Here is a 27,295-nt window from a genome sequence, read left to right as displayed (position 1 = left end):
TGCCATGATATGGACAGTGTAAATGATAAGAGTGTGGAATTTCCAAATATTTTACATGCAAATAACATTACTTTCACATTAGAAAACTTGTTAGCAGCAGCTTATTTCTCATTTTGTTCTTCATATTTACCAGCATTTCAGAGTAACTTGTACAGCAAAACAGGTTAGTCTCAACTTTGTGAAATCACTTAAATATGTGAACTGCATGTGCAAAATATACAGTAATTTGCAATTCAGATGCCTTGCTTTCAGAACCACCACTGTGTGTTAAAATATGGAGTTGGAGATCAATTAACCACAACTCAGAAGTGCCTTGAAGATTAAAAACCAGCAATGCGCAAATCAATATTTAATTTGCAGTCAGCGTAGGAGTTAAAAAATGTAACAGAAGTTATCTACAAAGTGTATATATTCTAAACCATAAAGTGAAATAAATACAAATGTGTACTACTAACAGCCTCAGCAATTATATACTATGAATATTTCAACGTAATTTTTTTAATATCCCCTGCTTTTAACAAAAATTTTGGAATAACCATGCCGTTTAAGCTACAAATGGCACATATGTACCATTATTTGCATAATCCAAAAATCCAAACCCAAATTTTTTTACACATATTTCTTTCTACCACAGGGAATAAAGTAGGCTTGCAGAGGTTTCCTTGTCCTTGGGCTGCTCACATCCCTAACTGCTTCCCTCCTTCAAATTTCTGCATTCTTCGAAATTTGAGATATCGCAGACAAATCAAGACGTGTCTTTGCTTCAAAACACATTTTAGGCAATTTTAACGATACGAGAGAACAGTAAAAATAAGAAAATGCAGTTACCAGGATTTCCTGAATGGACTGCGTATGACCTCGATTAGTCATCAGACCAGCTATACAGAAAATATGGATGCTGCAGAGATGAAAACCAATATTAACTGAAATGTGCCAATTTGCAGAAATTCTGCATTGCTGCCACTCAAGAAAACTGAGAAAAACAGTAGTTCTACCATTCCCAAAAGCAACAAGTCTTTTGTTCAATTTCTATAATCTTCTGTAATTAACCATAACTTCTATGAGAGCAAAAATTCTAGACCTGAGGCCAAGCTTTGGGCCTTTCCTACAAACTGCTTTTCAAATGTTCACAGGTTCCCACTAATTTCTCTTGAAAAATTATTTTTAAGAAAGGGGAAAAGAGAAGTTCATACTAAAGTAACAAATTTAAAATAAACTCCACCCAACTCACGCAAATAACAAAAATTATTTTTTCCTGACAAAAGTATTTTACAGTTCAGATGCAAATTTAGGGATTAAGTATTTTCTTTAAAAATACAAACCAGGTGAGGAACTTGAGTGAAGAATGGATTACGTAGTCTTGTACTTAAAAACAGATGAGACTTCTGAATGATCGCAACCCTCCCTCCCCACCTTAATACTTCCACATTTTGCCCACTAAGAATTAGGGGATGCACAACTTGCACTAGAAAAGCATTAGATGCTAAAAGAACAATTAACTTGTATTTGTGCATTTCAGCTAATTTTGAAATCTGTAATGCTCCCCAGAATATAACCATCACAAATTTTCTTTGTATGATGATACCTTCGAGTGGGAGTTTTAGTTAGAAAAGCTAAAACAGCATCTTCTGACCCATATTAGTCATACTGCTTGTATACAGTTATTGCAGAGATGGCAGCAGCGTTCTGTGCAGGTTTTTCTGCTGTCTTCACTATGGATACAGAGACCATCAGTATATTAAGCAATGTAACTTACTGTTTTCCTTATGTCATTCTTTCTCCTTTCCAGGGGGAGAGCTGCATTTATGTTATGTCTCCAAAGCTAAGTGTTTGTTACCAAAAATATTAATTCCTTGTATTAGTATCAGGATTCAGTAATTTTTATGTCACTTGAACTCTGGATTTAGTAGAAAGCTCTAACTCTTAACCTTTTCCTTCAAGAAGTAGAAGAGTAACTGTTAAAAGTTTCACACCATATACATCTATACACACATTCCCCCCTGCCCCCAGCAAATCTTCCAGGCAGCTTTAGCTTGGCTTCTCTTCAAACCTTATGAACAGAAAGCCTCTGAACTGAAGCTCAGATTTCACTACCATCACCACCAGATGTCCTATTCTTCATTGACTACCTACATCCGTACAAGATCTCCTGGAGAAAGTGGGCCTCAAAATAAATTAAAAAAAAAAAAAAAAGAGGGGACCAAAAAAGAGAGGGGACAAAAAAAAAAAAAAAAAGAAAAAGCCACCCAAAAAAACCTTCCCCCAAAAAGACTTAGAGGTCATTGTTTAACAGCCACCTTCATTTAGGGTCACATCTGCTTAGGATTTAGCACAGGGCTAGAAGCACAAGGACTCAGGCCAGATACAAATATAACCTGTGCCTAGGAATTTTTTAGGGTATCAAAGGATTAATCCATAGTCCCTAACACCATGCAAAAAGGAGGTGCAAGTTAACATCCTGTTTGTTTTTCAAAAACAAAAATTATTATGCAGAGGCTTCTAAGATAAATTATTCACCATAATAATAGTCCAACTCAAATTTATATGTAAGGTGATTTGTAAGAGTTAGCATACATTAAAGGCAGAGGAGTACAACCTGAACTGTTCTGCTTAAAATAGCTACGACAAAATATGTTCAGACTCCCAGGAATATTAGTACTAGCAAAACAACACGAAAAGACTTTCAGAAACAGGAGAAAGTTAAAATACATTGAGTATTATAATATCAGAAAAAGCCTACCATTCCTTTTGGACATTGCTCTTTGATCATTTGGAATAAAGGAACATGCTGAAAGGAAGAACTCCATGACCACAGCTGCCCTAATTCCTTTGGGCTTTAACACCTACTATGATTCTGCCAAGCTTTTATCATCCTATCCTGAAAGCTAAACTGAGTAGACTGATCCTGAAAGAGGGAAATGACAACACAACCACCTGCTAACAATACATACAAATATAACATGGAATGCCAAACATGGAGTCCTGTTTACAACCATGACTTTTTAAGTGCCTTTTTCTTTTCCACATTCTAAATACTATTTTACTAAAATAAGAAATGACCTTTTTTTTAATGGGAATCTTGGTTAGCAATTTAAAGACTGCACCTTCCACAATACAGCTGGGAGTAGACTGTGTTACAATATACCTTCCACATGTTGTTAAAGGGCAGTATTTCAGTGGCACCTGGAACAGCTATTAATAACTTCTGCTAGGTGATCAAGGCTGCTTCTTGGAACAGAGCATTGTATCTCATTTAATGCATTCATTTATGGGTGCAGTTATAGACTCTCCTTGCCTTCTCACGTCCTCTTCATCCTCCCTAATAAGGAAACACTGTCCAAGCTGCATTAGTCCAGAATCTTGCCCAGGGAATTCAGGTTGCCTGCTTTACTTCTTGCCACAGAAAAAAAAAGTACTGATTTACAGCTACCAGTAAGAAAGAAACAAAAGAAACCACATCACTTCTGATAGCCATCTGCTCTATACCCAAGATAGCAGTATGTGTGAACAGTACAAAATATAATCAAAAATAAACCACTATTTCTGCCAATTCCTGCTACTGTAAAGGGATTTAATGAAATACAAGCACATGAAAACACAGCATTATTTCCAAAACTTAATAGTTTCAAAAGAAATTGGCATCTAAAGAATTATGATGTATCAGAAAGACTTGCGCAGCTCCAGGTCCCAAAGAAATAAGAGAATAAGCAAACCAAATTATCTGCAAGCATCTAGACATAAAGGGGAGTCAGGCCAATTTGAAAGGATTTATACTGGCTGTTCACATATAGCTGTGGGAATGTGTCTTATAAATATATGAGAAGGAAAGACGTCACATCAGGCTTCTAACACTGTATCGCATGATTTTCCACCAGATTTACAACTAGGTAAGAATAACCAACCATGCATATACAAAATGAGATTACTAGCAAGACAATAATACCACAGAAAATCTGGAGGTTTTAGTGACTCAAAAGTGAACAAGAATGGCTGAGACAGAGAAGGGGAAAATAAACAAAAAACTAGTATTATGCTGGGACTTGTGAACAAGGGGTGCCAAACATAAGGGAGACAAGTAATCTTTTCACTTTATACAATGCTGATAAGGGTTAAGCTAAAATATCAGGTCCTGTTTTGAGCACAGCACAATATTTATAAGCCCTGAATTTCCTGAGGAGTAAGATTCTCTGCGTCTCAGGTAGTGCTAATTAAAACACATTTCAGGAAGTCTACTCGAGACTGCTTCTCTTCAGAGGAAGTTCTCCATGAACATCTGCCATGAAATAACCCAGATCTTTCCTTTACTACAGAGCACACAAATCAACCTTGGCAACTTGCTGGTCACTTGCTGGTCCTGCTGCCTATCAAGATGGCCAGTATTTTTTCCACAGTATTTTATGTCTTCTCAGTACATTTGGATCCACTAATTTTCCTTTTCTTATAAGGACACTCATTACAACCTGGTCTGCAACTACAACTCAAGATGCCACACCAATAACAAACACTATCACAAAGGATAATAGGAAGCCTGGCACGCCTGTAAACTCAGTTTACAGGTAAAAACTGAAATTTTCAAGCCTTGAAAAGATTATGGTCTGGTTTGAATTTTGGTCTTCTTGATGCTCTCGGAAAATTCTCTGCAAGTTTTCTTTTTACAAGCAGGAAAGTAACACACTTGTCAAAGTGCACGCAAAGGCTGATATGGAGTTGAGTGTCTGAAATGTGAACATACTGGAAGGTCATTCTATCACCTAGCAGCAAGGAGCACATTATCAGTGATTATCTTGTGTAAGATACGGTCTGGGTGAATGATTCAGAATATCCTGCTGCTTTTAGAAACTTTCCTAGGCCAGTGTTGAACAGTCTTGTGTATTTCCTGCAGCAAATAAGAGGCAGTACAGATCTTAACCCATTAACCAAAATACAGGATCAAAGGAGGATTATACATTACCAGTGAGAAAAGTGAAGTGTTCTCATAGAAATAGAGCTACAGCAAACTTTACTGCAAATATAGCCCTGCATTCCCAAGAGCTTTAAGTCTATTTTTAGAGAAGTGATAAATACACTGGTGGGATGGAACAGAATAGCCATAGTGAAACAGAGTTAGTTTTGCTTTTTAGACCAATAAATGGGTTGCATCCACCTTCATTATGACTATAAATAAGAGCCTACCACCACAATAGCTAAAAAAACATGTGTAGACATGCTTGACTTCAGATATAAGAACTACTCTTACTGATTTGAACATGTCAACATGGTTGCATAAATTTGAACAGGTATTTGTTTGCAGGGCTGGGATGAAGAAAAAAAATTAGTTGCCCCAAGATGAGAAGAAGAATCTACTCTGTGAAAAGGTTTCAACATTTCCAAGCTGACATAATGGTGCAATGTACAGGCTAATGCCCTGATGTATGGGGAAAAGCCCCATGGATATTTAATCAAGTCAATCATTCAGAAATCTGCAATTTAAACAGTCTGGAAGGTAGCAGCAGCAGCATTACATGGCTGTGCCTGGCATCATCAGAATGTACTACTAGAGATCCATCCAAGTTGTATTACAAAGGAGTACTATTTACAGAGTCAAACTTTGTTTTCTGCTTTGTATTTCCCTACTCACATTCACCAGAAGGGCTAGCAACCAAAACAATTTGTTTTGGTATACAGAAGGCTTTTGGCACCTCCAGAAGGAAGACTAAAACCCTACTTCATTTTACCTCGGTAACACATTCCGAGATAATCCAGACAGGCTGAGATTTTATTAAACTCCACTGAGGGATGAGACAACTAAGGAGAATATCACAAGCACTGAAATTTATTTTCCCCAGTCCACTTAGTTCTATGTAAAGACAACAGTTGCTCTGGGAAGAGGCCAAGGAACAACAACTATACTGAGCAAAGGCCAGGACAGAGAGTTCAGGAAGGCATTAAGCACCACATGGCATGGATTGTGTTCGTTACATTCAAGTTCATTGCTTTTAAAACTCTGGTGATGCCTGCCAATACAGATAGACCACAGAGCCCTTCACAGCAAGAACCCAGCCAGAGAGAAGAGCGTGTTCTGCACTGAACCGCTTATGAACTCACACACACGTGTGAACCCAGCCTGCTTGGAAGAAGCTGAAGTTTACCATAACCTTGGGGGAAAAGTAAATCTTTCTCCAATGCCCCAAAAGTCCAGGATAATAAACCAGTAGCAAGCCCAGCAAAATTCCACTTTCAGAAGCCAGGAGGAGCTATAAGCACATAGGTGTTATCGATAAGAAGCAATATACATTGATTATCTTGACACTTGAGAATAGAGTGATTATTCTTTACAGTTTTAAATGCAAACTGAAATCTTTTGAAACAGATTTTGTATCAAGAAGGAAAAGCCCTGAATGTACAAGATTACACGCATAACATCCAAAATACACAAAAAACATGGATCTTTAAGATTTAATTGGGGAAGTGTTTCTTACTTGTAAGAGATAAAAAGGAACATTAATTTAAGTGAGTACTGTGCCGGATACAACAGGGTTGCTCACCAAATACTAGTTTAATTTCAACTGAAATAAAACTGTAAAGTTGGAAAGCATCAGATGTCACTTGCAGTAGGGATACAATCAGGAAAACATCTTTTGGAAGCTGCTTCTTAGGTGGAAGTGCTAGCACCACCTACTGTCAATGGCGGTCCGACATCTTTGAAAACACACACATGACAAATACCCATACAATTACACGTAGTTTTACCTACAGAACCCCTGCATCAATTCAGGGCATAAAGATTGGCCTGACGAGTAAGTCAGAATAATAAAGCTAAACAGAACTGTTGCTCATAATCCCTTCCTATTGATACATGTCTTCTGCATTCGCTAATAAATAATCAGAGTAAATAACTAGCATCAGGAAGAAGACAAAGAATACTTTATAAGCTAAAGCAATTAAGTGTCATCTATGCATTCAGGGTTTCTGGATGATGCTAGCAGAGCCATTTAGTCAAGTTTTCTGCAATCACCATGCTTTTCTCTTTCATACACACATGCCCTGATACCTAGGGGGTTAAATACAGAACTGCCAAGTACTTTCAGGTGCTATTAAATCAGTGAGAGATCTACTTTGAGTGCAAATTTTAAGTGTTACAACAAAAAATGGCATGTCTGAGCAGGGACCTAAAATTGAAACCTTTTATCCCAAATTCTGTGACTCCATCCAATACAAATACTAATAATAACATAACATGAACAGGTAAAGCCAGCACTAGCATGGCAAACTTAACAGGAAAAATCCATCCTGTCAGAGAAAGGCTTAAAGAATGCAGTGAATAGACAAGTATATTTTTGGTACCAGACAAGGAGTGGTTCTGTAGAACAAAGTATGTGATGGTGTAATGAAAGGACTATCGTGATACACATAAGAGTTTAATTTTTGCAATTTGAATGTAAGACTTACAATAACAGTTTGTAAAGCAGCTGGGTAAGCAAGAGATTCAGTACATTCTTCTGCCATTTCCACTGGAACTGTCATTCCAGTATTTGCATATATAATACCAATTTCAAGGAGTAAGTAGCACTAATCTCTTCCTCTTACCAAATCCCCAGCCAGAAAAAATACACATATTTCAATGTAAACCTGACAAAGTCAGAAGTACTTGCAATTTACATTTAAGATCCTTCACTGTTTCTTCTTCTTACTTGCCATCACATTTCACAGCCTTGTTATTCACAGGGCTGGTTTTCTACAAAGTCTTACCTAGGAAGGTAGTGCGAGATATTTACCTAACAAACTAATAAATACTTAGTTGTCATGGTTTTACCAGGATATGACTCACTTCAGCCTTTTACAAACGATGTATTCCAAAGAACAAATGGCTTCAGTTCACAAGACATAGAAGCGTGCTTTTTTGCTTATGACATCACGACAATCATAGCTGTTCCTTTTAAAAGGTCAAACAAAATGAAAGGAAGCATAAAAAAACTGAAATCATAGGTCTGATTTGTAGGCTTTTATATATGATAAACTGAAGAGGGTGGGCCTGTTTTCCCCCCATCCCCTTGCTTTCTGGGTTTGTCACACTATTAGTTTTCCATGTTCAAAAAAAAGTTTTTAAAATGTCTGAGTTTCCATCCAAATCATAATTCAGTTTTAACATGATACACAAGGCAACAAATTTTAGTCTTAATTGATAAAAATATTAGTACTGGTGCTTTTTGTTCAAACTGAAGTACTTTGGCTTTTTTCCAAGTTAGGTGACAAAACTGAAGACTACTATTTTTTTTAAACCACTCAAATTATTCCTTGGAGTGGTGAAAGTAGATGGAATTCCTTGGAAAAAAGCCAACTGCATAACACAAACATCATCCCATACCAGAAAAGGGAAAGGAGAAATTAGAAAGGAGAAGCAATTAGCCACCATAAACTTGAAAATTGAAGTTTAAGAAAGGCTGACTAACATCCAGACCATTCACGAAGTAAGAAGTTAAGCAAAAAACCTACTGAAGAATAAAGACATCTACCCCTGCAAATTTAGATAGTCAGGAGATGCTAAGTGACCCTCTGCTGTTTCCTGAAGGTGAAAATATGGAGAGATCCTGGAGAGGCAGTACTCTGAAGTCAAACTGCAAGATAACAGTCTGAAATCCCATTAGGGGCCTAGTCCACATGAAATGCTAGCAGCCACATATCCTTTGTCCTCAAGTACATTACAGCCCAGGCAAGGAGAACATTAACATAATCTAAAACAGGTGATACAGAAGTTTTAAATAAGGCTCTCCACATTAGCAAGTTAGATGCAAAAGTGCTCTTGAAGTGGCAGGCGATGAATTTTGTTACCTGCCAAAGCCTAAGAAACAGAAAAAAATAATGTAATACAGGCTCCCATACCACCAACTACAGAGAAGGCTGTAGAAAGAAAAGGAAAACAAAAACCACCAAACTAGAAAAGAAAAAAAAAAGATCCATCACATTATTCTAGCCACACTCAAATGTAAGAATATTCCAAACATCCATGTATGTCAGCACCAATAAAAGCAGAAGTCAGAAATACCAAGAATATTGAGGAACAAAACTGAAGTTTGCAAATATATTCACCCTGGGAGAGGGGGGTGTCACAAGGACCCAAAAAAAATAGGAGAACAGAAATAGATTCCTGTAATACTGTGAAGAATACTGTGGTTACCCAACTTCTCTACTCCTGCTTACAGCAAAACTACTTAAGATTAGGCCAGGTGCCCCTGCAGTGAAAATTTTGCTTAAGACAAATTTTTAGGTACTACAGAAAAGCAGAACGTGAAAATAGAGAATCATTAATATTTCGCTCCAAAGCCAGTACATCAGTCTGGTCAGACAATTTCCAGCTAAGCATTTATGGTAAGCAAGAAAACACCTTACAAATTCCTCCCAGGCACAATAAATTACTTGCTGCACGGGCCTACCCACCTCTGTAGCCCTCAGGCTGAATGGAAGGGCCATAAACGGCATGTTAGAGAAAGGCCAGTTCTAGGAGGCTCAGGGGAAAAGACAAACCAAGAAATTCCGTTTTAACATCCACTATTTAAAAATTAGGACTTTCAGCAATAACTACAAGAAAAGAACAACAACAAAAAAAATCTCAACTTGAACCGTTTTACCCAGAATAAAACGCTGTGTGAAAGTGAAAACATTAGCTGTTCCACATACCTTAAGTAGGCTTTCCAGCTCTCAGCAGCAGGTGCTCAACACAGGATGGAACATGTAATCTGAAATAAACATTTAGAACTGATCAGGCTATTTTCTTGACCTAACATCAAAGTATTCAAATATCCAACAAGCTTTAAAGCAAATAACTGATATTCTTATTGTGAAGACAAGATAACCTTCCAAAGGAATGAGCTGCAGTATGTACCCTATTTTACAAGTGCAGATTATTTAGCTGGAAGTCCTTACGAAGGAAAAAAAAAAACCAACCCCCCCACACAAAAGAAGTTTGTAGAAGTAGAAGCCAAGGGCTTACATTTGAACTCAAAATAGATACCTGACAAAGCACGTTGCCAGAAATCCTGTAGGTCCCATCAAAGTAAACTAAAAATTTCATAAGTTGTATAGTTTTGGTATTTTGAAGAAGGAGGAGGGTTAAAGAAGGATTCTGAAGTGAACCTTTCATATAGCTAACATACATTTAATGGAAACAACAATTCAGTGAGTATTGAAAACGCTGATGAGTGTTTCAAAACGTTAGCAGCATCAAGATCTAGGATTAGAAAGAGTGCTTCCCTGGGGAAAAAAAAAAAAGTGTGTGGGAGGAACTAGGTAAAAGCATTTATTTCCTCAGGGTATGTGCATCATAGGACAGCCAAGCCAGTTTTTAGCTGAAGTAACAAATACAGACAGATATAGCTCAAAACACACACGTAATACACTGTCCAGAAGGAGTTGTGGTTTTTCTCCTTAAAGGAAATGATCGAACCGAAAGAACTCCAGAGTTGAGTAATCCAGAGTTGGGTTTGCTATTTTGTTAGTTGTTTTTGCTCTTTTGCCTCTCGAACAAATATATACTACAGGGACAAAGGCAGTACCAGTAGAAAGCCTAAGCTTACATATTAAGCACTGAGAAATCAATTTTTAAGAACTGTTTCTGAAACTTTATTCACCTTAGCTACTTAAATTTTTCCCACACACAAAGGCCACCAAAAGATTTCCACACGAGAAAAGAATCTGATGAGATAAAGTAACACAAAAAAGAGAAACTGTGCAGAGATTTTTTTTATTAAAAAACAGAACACTCAAATCCTATTTTAAGTGTTCATCTAACCTCTAATAAACTGAAATAATAAGAAAACCAAAATACTTAAATTTCTACATGAAGGCCACAGAAATGTGCCACAGACATTCACCTGAAATACCCATCCATACCATCGGGAAAAATATCACCGAAAACTTGAACTGCTTTTATGGTGGCATGTAAAAAGAATGGCACTGCCTCGAAATACTAATTTTAAAGTTAACACAAAATCTGCTAAGTTAGCCAGCTGTCCCACTATCTCTACCAGACTGAGTGGCAAACAACAGCTTTCCCCAGAATCATGTCTGCTCTGAATATTTTTAGGGAATTAGTCATGATTTGGGACAATTCGTGAAAACACCAACAATCAACACAATGGGAATGACATCATGACAAGTCCTTTATGAAAAGGGAAATTGCTTATGAGACCGTTTCTCAGCCTGAGAAACCTGTGCAGTTATTGATTTAATTAAAGATGTCTTCTGATACGGCAAAAGCTACTTTTAATTTCCAAGACCGATAGTAATGACCTTTCCCCACTCTGGAAAGTACGTCAATAGCACCCTTAAAGCATTTGTTAAAATAATTGTGTGTGTAATATCACGGGACTTACTCACATGCAACATCAAAAATGCACCAAATACTAGAAAAAAATATTATTTTAATTACTTAGGCATCAATAATGCAAACACTTACAAGCATATTAAATTTTCCACACAAGTCATCCCCCAGATTTTCAATAGAACTACCCATGTGTGTAAAATTCAGCGTACAAACACATGCTACTGTGATTTGACGTTGGACGGCAACCCTAGAGCACAGATAAAGGGCCTCTCTTCTGGTCGTTAGCTATTAAGAGAGTAATGCAGTCAGAGACAATCCAAACACAGGATCACTTCATCTCCCTTACACTGACAGCCGTTTCCAGGCATACCTTCCCAAGATTTGTTCTTGCAGATTACTTACTGATTTAATTCATTCATCAATTACTTAGGAAGCAAGCGGTGACAAAAACTCTCCTATGCTCAATTCATGTTTGACCAGTTGTAATGCTTCTTAAGACATCAGTTAGTCTCATTCTAATTGGGATAAATACTGAAAGCTTCTAAAGTGGTCAAAAGGAGATTAAACATAAAAAGTGGTTTGGGTTAAGCAAAATATTGCACTTTTATTTCAACGTTTTGTAAAAAAAAAACCCTATATATCTTACAAAATGGTTTCTTTAAAGCAAAAAAACCGCAAATATATCTGCTCCGGGGTGGGGGGAGGGGGAGGAAGGAATTTTTCATGGCTTTTGAAATTTTTCTACCTTTCTCGACAAGGGAGAGGTTTTCAGTAAACTGACAATATTTAAATGTTAAGTGTAACACATTTTTTGTGGTGGAAAACTATTCCTTTTTAGACTTTTTCCAATTGGCGGCTGTAAGTCACGCATTTGGTCCAGTTTTATTTGTTTTTTTTTTTTTTTTTTTTTTTTTTTACTCAGTTTTATCTATCACTGTCCTACTTTATTTTCCTCTTAAAAATCACACATAATTCTACCTGGTTTTCAACTAAAAGATAGAGCATCTTACTTGTAGATCTAAATCTCCATATACACTGTCTGAAATTTTACGTTTTGTTTTCCAGTATCATTCCATTCCCTCTCCAGTTTGACTTCTTCACCAAGCATATCACTGAAGACATAAGCCAATTACTAGTATCCAAGAAGAAGAATCTTAAAATATCTTCTAGGCATGGACCTCGTTCCTCAGCTTCCTTCTGTTTTCAACTACCCTTAATGCTCTTTGATCACGTTCTTCAAGAAAATTTGTCGTCTTTGCTCTTTTCTCATCATTCCATTAATTTATTCTTTACAAATTCCTCTCCTTCTAACTCTCTCCCAAATCCTCCACTCCATTTCAATACAGCAATTCATCATGTCAAGCCTTACAAAGCTAAAGATGGACCACAAAAGATAAACTTGTTTCACTTCCCTCTCCTTCTACCTCTGATCTGCAGCAGCAAAGCGAATAAACAGTTTAGTGTCGTGCAACATTTTTATCCTTATAAAGCATTTAATGTGATCAGATCTGGTCTCTAATGATGTGCCTTTGGCACTACAGTAAGACACAGGGCAACTCCACAAAAGATCATGGTAGACAGGAAAGGCTTCAAGAGCTCTGCTAGTGCAGGGAAAAAACAGTAACAGCAATTCTGGACATAACTAATATTTTCTTTAGTGGAGATGAGACATAATTATAACTAAGTTATCTGCAATGTTATTGTTCCTGCTAGTTATACAGTACGCACAGGTTTTTAGATACTCTCCTATATCTTGCGTAAACAACTGTATATACACAGCTTCTCTACACCTCAAGCAATGAGGGTAATGGACCTGCCTGGAGCACTTTCAGCGGTAGCACCAAGAAGAAACCTATGCAGAAGAACAGTGCAACGCAGCCCTGAGTACAGTCTACTAACAAATGACCTATGGCCTTCAGGAAAAGTCCGAGAACAGTCAAGGCAGCTACTGAATTCTAGACTGACTCAAAGGCTCTATTTGCATGGATACAATGCTGTAAAGATTTAGTAGTCTTGAAACCCTTAGTGTTTCGGGATAATTGGTGTAAAAGCACTAACTTGATCTTAACATTGCTTAGTGGCTTGGACACCAGAATAACGTAGTCCATAAAGCAGAATTTTGAAAGATTCAGTGGACCCAAACATAGACCCTAAACATGTCACCACAAAACATATCCATATGGCCACTGTCAGCTTCACCACCAGTAGTTCTACAGAAACTTTTAACCAGATTGTTATAACTTAATTGGGGGAAGGGCAAACTGCAGTAAGATCTCACTTCCGCATCATATTAAAAACACCAAAAAAATAAAGGAGTCCATACTTATTATCACCTCCTATTCATAAGGGCATCATATAAAATCAGCTATAAAGAAAAAGATTTAACAACATAGAACACAAGTTAAACATAACACTTAAATCTGCTGTAACACTCAGTCCAAAACACTATCATATTTCAAGTGACAGCTGTGCATTAAGTACTCACATTATATGCACATAGGCAGCACAGTTTCCCCCTCCCCATTTCACTTTGACTATGCTTCAACTCCTTTGTCAAGACTCTCTACTTTCATCTTGCCTTTCCAAAACTGATCTCGACTCAGCAACCCACAAGGTCTTGTGGTATTTTACCACTTCTATCAACTTCAAGAGTAAGGTATTAAAGCAGGCGTGCTTTATGTACATTTATTTTCACAACTTGCTGCAGTCCTCACCCTTCCCGTACTTCCACTCTATGATCTTTTGCTTGCTATAATATGACCAGCGTTCCTACTCCCACTTGAGAATACTGTAGTTCAATACCCATTTCGACAGAAGTAACAAAGACTTTTGAAAAAAAGAACTTCAATGCAATCCCCATTTATCTCCCAAAAAGTCACATAGATAAATACATTACAGAACTCCAAAATTTGTTTTGTAGGAAAGGAAGCTTCTGTGTTCAATAGTCTTCCCAGATTATGAAACAGTTTAAAGGTTTTGTTTGCCTTTAAGAGAAGAAAAAGCTGATTCAGTTGTAAAATGAACCCAATGATACACACTCCTGTCTAAGAATTCCCGCTCCTCTTTTGATGAAAAGAGAGCAAGGCATAAAACTAGCTGTTGAAAGCACTGAAACAGTATGAGACAAGCAGTACTGCCATCACACAAAGAAACTCTCCCCCTTCTACTAAGGCTGAATCAGCAGGGGCTTTGTAGCCTATGACACAACTAAACTTTCCCTTCATTTAAATCCCCATCTGAGAATTAATTGTCTATGCTGCACACCATCTTCTTCTAAAGGTGCCTAATCTCCTAAAGAAATCCACTTGGTTGTTCATTAATTTCATGTAGGTAACAAATGTGCAGCAACAAGGGAATGAAATCCAGAGAACTAAAGCTTGATTTCTTATAAAAATGAAATATTGATGCAAACTCTAGGCAGAAGATGGAAAAGCAGCTTATTTGGTGTTATATCCCTCTCCTTTTGACTCCATTCCTTGACTAAGTTTTACAGGGGCTCTGACTATGTTATTTTTGTTTCCACCCACAACCCAAGAAATACAAGTAATAAAACTCAATCTAATATTCACAAAGCATTCAAGAAGAGACAGTCAGAATATTCCCACAAGAGATACACATGCCATATACTTTTTTCCCCCTATTTCTCAACTAACTTCAATCCTTAAACTGCACCATCCAAATACATGGGCAAAATAAAAGGAATATTATTCAATTCCGGAAATAGATTGATTTTTCCCCGATAACCATTGATTAATTAAAATGTCCAACAATTTATGTACATATGCACTAAGGTATATAATAACAATGCTATCCTCCACCTTGGAGGAGATCCCCCCCCCCAGCCAAAGTCACACAATCTACAAAGGCAATGCTAAACAAGGAATCCACGTAAATCTGAAATTATTATATTACCCTAATAATGAAGATTTAGTATCTAGTCTGACTAGGTGCTTTTACAACTGATTAAACAGAATTCAACACAAATGATGAGCAAGAGGCTTCCCCTTGCCTCCACACCACATTGGGCTTTTTTAAATGACTTTTAGTTCCCCAGACCATAGCAAACAGCTTACAAGAGTTTATACACACTGCACAAACGTACACTCTTAGCTCCACCTTTTAGTTTAGAGGCTCCCTGAAAGCCCAGATGTAGCACTGAAATGTTAATTCCAGCAGCTTTTGCCTCTAAATTTTAACATAGTGTTTAAAAAGCTATCCGATCAATGAGTTTATTCTTTCATAAGGAACGTCTCAAATGCAGAGTGTGTAATTAATACTAGTTTCCAGCAGAGGTTGTACTGAGTACAGGAAGGCATACAGACCATGTTTTAATTTGTCTCCATTCACATTTTCACTAAAGATTACTTAATTCTGTTTCCCAAGCTCAGCAGTGACTTACTCCTTCCATGACAAAACGCTGAGAAACATTTTGACTTGCTTTAAAATAGATTAATTTGAGTTACAATTAAGAGGAAGCCTACTGATGCAACATCAAAATACAAGCTATCATATTAAAGAGTGAAAGATAGACATAAAAAGAAACTATAGATCCACCAAAGTTCCTATTATTCTGAAAGCAAAGCTCAGTTTATTAATATGTAATAACATATAGTCATTAATTATAGGGCAATACCAAAAGGAATAAGAAAAGTCATCCTCTAAGGCCACTTTATTAACTTGCTTGCACAGTTTAGACGTCTTGCATGTTTTCTTCCATGAAATTTTGTAAATGTACAACAAAATGGCAACTAAGCTAATTGTTCTAATATCAGTAACCAGTTTATAATTCTGGTTTTTCAAGCCACATTTAGGTAACATCTGCATCTATAGAATGCAGATGTTTCACTTATGGAAGGGATCTTCTCTCCATGACCTTTACAGCTGTAACTGCAAACAGCATTCCACAAAGAAAATACAAGATGCTTTGCCTGCAACAGATTTATATCAAAGCTGCACAGTTTCAGGCAATAACTAACAAGGTAACAAAGAGGACTTCCTTACAAGAGCTCAGAGAAAACTATCAGTTGCTGGGGTTACTGTCAACTACATTTTGACTATCGGCATAAAACTGAAAATAATAACCCCACGTTGTTTACCTGTTTGCATCACTAAAATCAGTGCTGGATAGGACTCAAGAGGTCATCTTGTCAATCTGCCACTCCTGAAGTAGGGATAAATAGCATTTCCTTTCTGACAGACGTCTAATTTATTCTTAGATACTGTCAGTGACAAGAGTCCCCTCCCTATTCTTGTCCAATGGTTTGTTATTCTTAACATTAGAAGTCTTCCCCCCAAGACCTATTTAAGTCAACTATTTCTTGTTTTAGCCCCCATAAACCTTTATGTTCTTCCTCCTTGTAGTAGCCTAATGCATGTGAATAACTTAAGACTACGAGGAGATAAAAAGTTAACATCTTAATTTGTTCAATTCTTGTGTGTCATATTCTTCAGGTATCTGATCTGCCTACTGAAAGCACCCAAAAGAGAGGAAAACCCTTTCTCGATGTACCGTGTCCAGAACTGAAAATCGCATTCTAACTAAATCCTATCAGTATAGAATTCAGTAGAACAATTACTCCAAGTATTTACCACCTTGCTACACCACAGCAGAGCATTTGTTTTTCTGCACCAGCAGAACAAGGTTAATCACAAATGGAGCACCAATCAATCAATAACCTGCACATCACTGCTTACTCAGCTCTTGCAGAACTTGAAAAGCATGTTTTGAGCGGACATTTGAACAACAAAATTCAAAATGCACTAAATATGGAGTAGGAAGAAGCTGTGGAGTGGAGAGGCACTAGAACAAGTAAAGAAAACAATCAGCTTTGTGATTTATACAAACTAAAGTGAAAATGACAAGATAATTAATTAACCAACTGGAATCTAGAAGCCTCTAGGATATAGTACTTAAGCCTGAAATAGAAAATGAGAGCTGATAAAAATTCAGAATTACTTCTTTAGCCATTAATTAACAGAATTTTCATAATAGTGCTGTTAACACAAGAGTAAGAACAGAAACTGTAATTTGTAACGTTTGCAGAGAGCTTCACTGCAAGGAAGCGACCCTTCCATGTCAGCAGTGTGTAAACATTTCCTGGGTGAACGCTGGCAATAGAAAACTAGTTAAAAATGTAATAAAATTTAACAGTCTTCAACACAATTAAAAAATGGAACTTAGAGATTGAAACTCTCCAACTTGTGGCTCATCTCAGAGGGATGTGCATTTTTATACACGTATTATCAACCAGCTTTTGTTCCTATTCATAAGTGCAAGTGCATTTTATTCAGTAAATGCAAATGCAGTTCTGAGTCAGGCATCATGAAAGGTTGACAAGTACACTGACAAACATGAATTAATTGTGATGGCCATGCCAAGGTTCATTCCAAGCAGTAAGACGGCACCTTAAATGAACAACCTTGATCTAACATCACGGTTTCTACTTTTCCTTGTGTCAGGTACTTCAGACACCTCTACAGAAAGCACTTCAGAATTGCCATGTGTTTATATGCCAGCAGATGAAGCCTGAGCAAAGCACTGTCCTTATTTTAAAGGGGAATAAACAACAGCACAGCAGATAAATTAGTTTAGCCATCAAAAGGAAAAAAATAAGCCACAAAAGAGGTAGAAATAAAATTCTTGTCTCCTGACTTCCAATACTGTTGGTTGTATCAATGTTTCCTATCTCCTTCCATAATTGGTTAACAAGAACAGTGGTATCAACCACGAGAGGTCCTAGGCATTGGCAAAAATACAATACCTCCATCACTTTCTGGAACTTGCTGGGGGAAAGGGTGAAGAAAGGGCAATAGGACTAATACAAAATTAAAGTAGTATGAAGTTTAACTCTTTACAATGAGTAAGTTCAAGCAACTGAACTATAAAGATACCCGTTACACATGTTACTTTTGCATGCTACTGCCTAGACTGTAAAAACAATTATGAAGAAGTAACCCTGCCTTTAAACAGCTTCCACTACAGAAAAGCATCAGTAAAGGAGCAGAAAGAATGAAGGAGGAGACTGCTAAAACCTGAGGTATACGCAGGTATAAAAGAACCACAAGAGCATTCAGCCACCAGCAAAAGGAATTTCTGCTTGAAGAAAAGTGTATTAGAAATAGCAGGGAAAAAGAAGTTGGAAAACAGCTTGGTTAATTAACCAAAAATAAAAAGGAACGGTACTCTTTTAAACATTAACTTTATTTCTCTCCTTTCTGTATCAACCTTTACTTGAGAAAAATGGGCAATAAAAATTCCAATATTCTAAACCAGAACATAGCCAATTTTTCTCCTCACAGGACAGAAAGATTACGACTGCCTAGTCCAAAAAAGGAAATCAATCGCAGATACCTATGTAAAAATAAGAAAATGGCAGTGGATTTTATGCTTTTACACTATGTTTCATAGAAAAAGAATTCAAAAGATTGCCCAAAATCAGTAAAAGGAAATTCTGTTTTAAAGATCACAGAATTTCTGAATCTCAATGCTACAGAATATTACTGAGGAGAAACTTGCCTCGGCATTCACAGTGAACATAAAACCTACAACAAACAGGATGAAACAGGTATTGATTGATATAAATCCCCACCACTGGGTGTAACTCAGACATTGGGATTTATAAGTCTCTTACCGGTTATCTTCAGCAGCAGTAATCTTGAAGGCAATGCTAGGAAATTAAGTATCAAATGTAGATGGACCCGAGACCTTACTGGCTATTCTATGCCCCATGGATTATACCAGTAAACACTCCTTGCAGCATTAAGAAAGGTCTGGGAAAAAAGCTAGGTACCTGATTAAAGAGGTGCATTCAGATCTCTAAAATATATCATTTAGCTCATTTTGAGCTTCTGCTAAACTAGTCTTCTGCTACCCCCTTGCAACCAAATTATTTGCTATCCTAGCAGCAAGAAAACAGGAAAGAGTATCAGCTCCTTCCCATATTAAAAAAAAAAAAAAAAAAATCAGCCGCTGCTTCAAATCCTTCCCAGGAACTTTAATGGGAAAAAAGGAAAAATAATCTCTGACTTCCAAAGATACTTTACAGCCTCAGATGCTCTGCTCCCTCTCCCCTCCCCCAAAACGTAATAAAACAAAAGCAGGAATTGCACATTTTCATGTGTGGGTAAACAATGAAAAACCCCAAGCATGGCAGCAGGAAGCAGTAGTAGTTAGCAGTCAGTAGAGCCCTCTGACCTCTTTCTTACTGTCCCGAACAGTGAGAACAGCTTTAGCTGTATCACTACAACCTCTGCAAAGGCAATGAGAAGTGCCTCATCTAAGGACTCTTAACATATACACTGTCTAAATGCTTCTAGATTTATTATTCATCAATGTACCTAGAATGATAGTGGCAAAGAATATGTCATCTCCCATTACTGTCTCCAGGAAAACTGATGCACATGTTTTGCTTATACAGTTTTGGTCAAAAGGAAGGAAATTAGTCCAGGGTAATGAGTAAAATTACAGTTCCATGGGCAGGGAAAGGGTCAAGATTAATCTTAAGGATTAAGCTCTAAATTGACCTATATTACACTGTATGAAGTTGGAACCCTGCAGCAAAATGAAACAGAGTTGAGCGCTTGGTCAGTTCCCCTTCCCAGGAAAGGGGGGGGGGGGGGGCGGGGGGAGAGTAACACTTCAGTGCAATAGGAAGTTAACAAAACCTACTTAAACTTTTTCTATATGCCTTTTCTGCACTGAACATGATAAAAAAAGGGCAGAGGACCAATGCAGAGAGTTAGAGGGTGGAAAAAAAGGCTTCAAGTCATAGGGGACAAAGGAAATCCAATACAGGAGAGTTTTACCAGTTCAGCCGTGGACTGCTGCAGATCTGAAGAAAATTTAGATGTACCCACAATTAATGCTGATGCAAGCAAAGCCTCAGATGTTCTCTAACAAAGCCTGTTGCCTTCAGCTTTTGTTATTTACCTCTTCCATTCTGATTTTTACTTGAAAGAAATTGCATTCAAACCTTGTAAACCAGATTTCAGAAACTATTCCCCAATTTCTTCTTAAACTATGAACCACTGACGCCACCAGTGATCTGCATCTCCAGATTTCAATTATTGTCAGGCCAGAGAGCACTCAGTTTCTGTGGTTCTCCTGCCATCTCTGAAACTATGACTTTCACACTCATCATTCCCTGTGTCAACTCCCTCCAAAAACACATACCTCTGACCTAGCTTTCAAAACATCCCCTTGCAAATTTTAGTAGTTCATACACCTTTCGGAACAACACACCTGGGTAATCACAACTGTGTCTCTTGTGTCTGCTTTAATACAAACAGAGAAAATCAGATCAAGCCATCTGAAGTTTTTTTGTGCTTTTGGTTGTTTGATTTTTTTTTTTGTGCGGTTGGGGTTTTTTTTTTTAAACCATTTTCTATTCATGAAGACTTAACACTCAAAAGTCCCCCCAGTTGCAAGACTTGTATCCCAGTGTCAGGAACACTAAATGCTGAGCAAGCGACAAACTCCTACCTTAGGAAGCTTACATGGTAGAAAGAACACAAAGTTAAAATGAATGGGGTAGGGAAAATAAAAATATAAGCCTACAACACAAAACCTGCAGGTTTTCAAGCTGTTCAGTCCCTAAATAGCCACTTTCTTCAACAGTGTTCTCTAAAGTGTTCCTAAATCATTTCTGCTGTCGTTCCATACAAGAGCTCAAAGTGATACAGTAAGGATTTGTTTGTTGCAGTTTTTAAAATCTTGACCTCTAATTAAAACCTTTTCAAGAAATTAAGTCAATATGTCCATGTTTTCATGTTACTTAGCAATGGTACTTGAAACTTTAGAATTACACTAATACAAGATGAGAGAAAAAACAGATTTAGTCTGGAAACTACATCTGATGGAGCTAAGTATCAGTCACACACCTGAGTTTTCATTGACAGCTGTCCAAAATGAGGACTCAAAAGCTTACTGGTAAGAAGTAAATAAAACCCATGTTTTCACTACTAGCAATCCCAGAGTGGTAGTTGTAACACAAGAAAAAAGATCTGGAGTATGAATTCTAGTGTAAGTGTAGAATATTTTCTTAATTTATAAATAACTTTTTTAAATAACTTCTACCAATTTATTGAAATTTGTCCAGAACGTGAGAATACAGAGGCACTTTATGCAATAATCTACATCAAATGAAAGCTACAAATGTTCAATTTAAGACAAAAAAATTATGCAAGACTAAAAACATACAAGATTTGAATATACAGGTTTTACAGCAAAATTACAACCTACTTATAGTTACCAATATTCTGCAAAACATGACTATTGTTTAAACACCAGTGCAGCTAGCTGTCAAAAACTTGTAGATGAATACACATACATATATTTAAGAACAACCAGCAACACAATGTACTTCAAAACTGTACTTTGAGAACACAGAAAGTTCTCCGCCATAGTGAAAAAGGCTTTTCCACAAATCCTAAGAGATACAAAAGGAATGGGAATAGCATGTATTGTTACTATGAATGTTCTATCATATGAAAGACCATACTGCTACACATGGCAATGCCTACCAGGGGAAGAAAAACCAATCATTCCCCCATTCAACTATTAGCCATCATGTGGTAAACCATTATATTTTTTAAAAAAAAAAAGCTCTTTCAACAACATGTAACATACTTTGAAGCAAAGTTACATCACTAGATATCTAGCAGTTGAAACAATTTTTAAAGCTATTTCAGCAAATTACACATTCAAGACACAAGAGTGCTAATCCAGAAATTAATATTCTTAGAATAAGTACTCCAATACACTACTAGTTGATTGCTATGTCATATACATATGCTTAGTACTTTTAATAATACCTAAGGCTGAGGCCAAATAAAGCTTAGACCTTTTAATAAATAAATACTATGCCATCTTCCTTTTATGTGTGCATTTTAACCTTCCCGCAAAACCAACACAAACATCAATCCAAGCCATCTTCTACAAAAACTGGATTTAAGACAAAATAGCACAAAAGACAAATTAATTTCAGAACTGTTTTTCTCTTGATGAATAGCCTGTAGAGTTTACAGTCCTGTGAGAGAAAACGTTTCCCAGCAACTAGTGTCTCCTCCCTCTTTTGGGGGCTTTTTTGTTTGTATTGTTAACAGTACCTCATATTTTAGGTCCATTAAATTTATTGCATGGGCTCCGATCTCAAAGGTACGCATACACATTCTTTACAGAATCTCGGCCATAAACCTTGCTTTAAGAAATCCAAAGGCAGTGGCCCCCATCCGTAAATCACACCACACGGGCAAAGGTGTTCCAACAAAGATGCAAGGTAGGATAACAGCCTAATTTCAGAGGTAACAAAAAAGGAGCCGGGTGGAGAAAGGAAGTGGTGGAATTTTAGACATGGACAACTTCAGTAAGGTAACAAGCTGTTCCAAATAACTATGTAACATTTAATATTTTCTGGCCCCAATCCAGTTACGCTCTTGACCTTACCCAGGTTTAATAGAATCAGAAATGATAAAGGCAGATTAGCTTTGAGGAATGTGGGACTTTTCCAATTAACACAGGGGAAAAAAAAAGATATTAAACAACCAAAGGCCAAAGGAGTCTGAATTTTTAAGGGACATTGCAATACTTCACTTTTAAGCTAACATATACATTAAATACTTCAATATGAATCCCCAAGTGTTTCTCCTTTCAAGTGAACTTTTTGTTCAATGCATTTACTACAGCACTGCTATTATCCTAATCAAACTGCCAAAAACTCAGCTGCAGGCTGACACTGCAAGAGTGCTAGGGCCTACAGGATACACTCTGCTTTCAGAGCACTTAAATAAGACTGACTGCAAGTCAACTAATAGAAACAATATAGTGAACAGTCTTTCAGCCAGCAAAAAAAAAAAAAAGGGAAATCAAAGGGAAAGACTACCCCTTGTTCCAAAAAAGCATCATCTGAGTAAAGGAGACTTGGAAAGAGAATGGATGTGAAAATTGGCAATATACAGCATATGCTTCAAAATTAGTCCCAGGGATTTGAGGAGAAAGATACTGTTACAGCTGCAGAAGTACAATTCTCACTATACTCCAAAATCGGGTTTACGACCGAAAAAAAAAATATCAAATTTCTTCAAGAAGTGCAAAGGCTCCTCTATCTAATCCAACTTCTGCGGCACCAGCCGGGGCGATCAAAAGCCACGCTGAGGAGCATTTGCTCTCCCTCCCCCGCTAGATTGAGGAGGCTATCCCCGGGTTAAAACGTGTATGTGACCGAAGAGCTGCCCCTACTTCTCTCCGGATCAAACAACCCCACTCTCCAGCGAGCGCAGTAACAGAACAACCAAAAAAAAACCCAAAAGAAAACCCAAAACCAAACCCCCAAAAACCCCAACACGCACAAAAAAGAAGAAACCTCAACCACTTCCCCTGCGCTCCCACCCAGGCTCTAAGAAGCAACCACAGATTTACCAGCACGCCTGGAGCGAGGCAGGGGCAAGCCAAGCAGCCCGGCTCCGGCAGCGAGGGGACACCTCCTCCTCCCTTTCCTTTCCCTTTGTTTACTTTACGGACCGTCCCGCTCCGCCTCGCCGAGCCGCGGCCCCGCCACAGCCGAGCCGCCAGCACCTCGCCGCCCTCCCGCCACATCCGGTGGGACCGGACCGGCGCGGACGCCCCGGCCCCGGGGAGCAGGGAGGGCCGGCCGCGGGCCGAGCCACCCGGGCGGGCAGGCAGGGCGGAGGGGGCGGCCGGCTTCGCCCCGGGGAAGGGTGGAAGGGGCAGGCGGTGCACCAAATGACCTCTCCCCGGAGCCTCCTCTTCTCCCATTCCCTTCCCATCCAGCCCGTCCCCCCAACACCGCCCAACCAAGCCCCCTCGCAGGCGCCGCGGGGGAAGGGAAGCGGCTCTGCCCGGACCCCCAGCCCACCCCCCCATACCCGCTTTCCTCCTCGGCCGGCCGGAGCCCTTCGCTCGTACCCTGGCCGCTGGGTGCCCTCAGCCGCGGACACCCACGGCGTGCGGTTCGTGTGTACATGTACGCGGGCACATACGCGTGCCCCATGGGGGGGCGGAGGGGAGGTGTCTCCTGTGCCCCCTCCCCGGTGTCCATGGCACCCCCTCCCGAGCGATACAGAAGAAACGGGCGGCTCTTCCTCTGCGGAGTAGGGGCCGTCGTCGCACCCCGAGCCGAGGAAGGGGGGGACACGGAAGGAGAAGCCGCTGCCCCCCCCCCACTTCTTCCCACCGCTCCCCTCTCCCCCCACTCCGTTATGTAAGTTAGGGCCGTTGGGGCCGTTGCGCCTCACTCCGCCTGTCCCCCTCGCCCCTTCTGTCCCCTCCTCCTCCTCTCCTCAGGCAGCCCCTGCCGCCAGCACTCACCGCGCTGCGGGCAGCCGCCTCCGGCCGGCCGGCCCCCGACGAGCGGAGGGGCCGCGGCGAGCTGGAGCGAGGGGAAGAGAAACAGCGGCGTTGTCCCGCCAACGCCGGCTGCTGAGGCCGCCCGCCTGCCGCCCCGCTCTAGGTAGGTCTGCGCGGCGGCGCGGGCAGCCGCCTGCCTGCCTGCCTACCCGCCCCGGCCACTCCAGGCCGCTCCCCCGCCCTCCCGGCGCGCTGCACCATGGGATGCGCGGCTGCCCTCTCCCTCTCTCCCCGCCTGGTTTGCTCCCCACACTAACATGGCTGCGGGGGATGGAGGGGGGGCTGTCAGGCTGCCGTCCCTCAAACTGGGGGGGGGAGCCGCCCCGCGCCGCCTGCGCAGGCGCGGCGTGCGGGCCTCAGGTGGCGCGAGCCCGTTAGTCCCCGCCGCCGCCTCGAATCCTGTCAGGGGCGGCCGCGGCGAATGGCGGCGGGGCGCATCCCGTCCCTTCGCCGGCCTCAGGGGCTCTTCCCGCCCTCCTTCCCCGAGGCAACGCAGATCCTGAAGGGCCGGTGGAAAGGGCGGGTTAGCTCGGGAAAAGGGGAAGTTTAACCCCTTGTCCTCACTCCGCTTTTCAGAAGCGGCTCTCGGTGCTCAAGCTTGCGTCCTCGGTGTCTCCCTGTTCATTTGTGACCGGGCGTCCCAGCTGGTTGGAGGCGTGAAAATGCCTCAGACAAACTCGCTCTGTGGCCTTTTCTGGGACCTCTGGCCATGCTTCATTTCCACGGTGGCACCGGTTGGCACAATTGTTCTCTTGTTTCAAGGCTGGGACATTCTCTTTCAAGGAAATACTTGCATATTTACTTACATATGACCACAGTGTTTGCATGCTTGTCAGTCACTGAGTATATTTAATAACCTAAGTCTGAAATAGTCATTTTAAAAGTCCCTATTAGTCTATTGCTTGCCGCTAGTGGCAGTTGAACTCAGTTTTTGCTCTTCTGCGTGCCCCAGGCAGCCTGAGCTTGAGCAGATCCCAAACCTCCACCTCTGGAAGTTGCCAGTGTGTCTGGAAACTGGAGGTAGAATGCATTTTGCTTTGGTTTAAGCCTATCTTCAGCTGAGCTAGCTGGCTGGGCTGCCTTTATAGTTGATGGAGAAGTAGTCAGTATAGTCAATGGCATTTGGGATGTGATTCATCTGATCAAACATGGGTAGTTTAGGGTAAGACAAGTCACACTCTTAAATTTACCTATGTTTATTAGTTTTCCAGGCACTACAAGAAAACTCAAGGGAGACATGCTAAACAAGTTGGTACCTAGATTGTAAATACAGTTTTTCGGGTGAATCCCACCCAAAATGTCCCAGCCCCTCCAGGAGCCAATCCATCAGGTAAGCTCTGAGCATGATACAAATGCAAAATGCATTGAGCACCATATAAAAGTAAGTCCTAGAAACTCTCTTTTAAACAGCAGTACAGCATTCCTATCCATCTTTTATAGAAATGCTTGGCCATTAGAGTAGTTACTAACAAAATGGGAAACTTAGTGACTTCCCTAGCCCAAATGATTCATACCTGAATCTGTCAGTCTCCTGGGAGAGTCCTTTAACCAGCAGACTGTAGGCTAGACAGGATAGCAAATACGCTCTACCCTTTCTACTGAAGCTGGACCACTATGCAGAAATGAAGGAAGGAAGGAAGGAAGAATGATTTCAGTTATTTTATAATTATTGGTCTTGGGGTGGCTATTGATGGTGTTGCCAGAAAAGGTAGAAATGAGCTAATTAAAATTACCGATGACAGAAAGTTGGGAGACATCAATAAAGAGGATGTTCACGGTAACACACAGGAAAAATTGAATGCTCTTGAGGACTGGGATAGTAAAAATGGAAGGAAATGCATGAGTAAAACAGGAGTATATTTTATGATTAGTACACAGGGAGGGGTGGTATAAATACTGGAAAGGGAAAATGAAAGGGAAAATTGAGCTTCAGAACTTTTTATTACATGGTTGTTAGCAATAGCAGGGAATTGCATTAAATGACCCTTCCAAGCATTTGATCCCAATGATTAATAATTTCTCCTTTGTCTCAGCCTTCGTCCACAGTTGTCAAAGTGCTCTAGCCTCTCAGCAAACTTGTGAAGAAGATAGTTTTTTACACTGGAAAGCTGAAACAGTATTTGAGTTGCCAAATTCACGCATTATTCACTGGATGAACAGGCCTAAAAGCAAATATCTCCTCTCCGGGGCTATATCCTATGCATATGAGATAGTAGCAATACCTACATTCTGTCCTGCATAGTATATCCTATTGATTTTATATACAGGTTTAATAAACATTCTTCATTTAGATATCTTTTCCAATGTCCTTGCTTTAATAAATGATTACTATTCTTGTGGTTTTATGACTTTATCCTCTGAAGGTTCTCTGGGCAATGTCAATATACCAACCCTCTCCATTTTACTATTAGGAGATAGGTGGGTTATTTATGGAAGAGACAGAGTAAAGCCGGAGCAATCGTTGAACTGTGAATCTGATTCTTATATTTCTGCTCAATCTTTTAATAGTTACACTTTTTCATATGGAAAAGAAGTATGCTGTCTGAAGTCCTTGGGAGCTTTCCCATTGGTTTTAATGGGATGAAGGCAAGCCCAAAATAATATATCAAATTGATGGTTCGTAGCAATTCCTG

General features: G+C 39.5%; 1 protein-coding gene across 2 annotated transcripts in view; it reads right to left on the bottom strand.

Moving 5' to 3' along the window:
* The window catches only part of PTK2 (protein tyrosine kinase 2), a 229,416-nt gene extending 204,563 nt beyond the window's left edge, over window positions 1-24,853 (bottom strand). The window contains exons 1-2 of one of the 2 annotated variants that reach the window (XM_075141090.1): window positions 24,624-24,853; window positions 9,655-9,713 (exon numbers count right to left, since the gene is read on the bottom strand). The gene's annotated coding sequence lies outside the window, so the exon portion shown is untranslated. The remainder of the gene's footprint in view (window positions 1-9,654; window positions 9,714-24,623) is intronic. The other variant, XM_075141088.1, reaches the window with a different exon arrangement.
* Between the last annotated feature and the right edge of the window lie 2,442 nt (window positions 24,854-27,295).

The sequence above is a fragment of the Calonectris borealis genome, chromosome 2 (genome assembly GCF_964195595.1).
Source record: "Calonectris borealis chromosome 2, bCalBor7.hap1.2, whole genome shotgun sequence".
NCBI classification, from domain to species: Eukaryota; Metazoa; Chordata; class Aves; order Procellariiformes; family Procellariidae; genus Calonectris; species Calonectris borealis.
The sequence above is the reverse complement of the archived record's forward strand: the minus strand, read 5'-3'. Positions and strand labels throughout refer to the sequence as shown.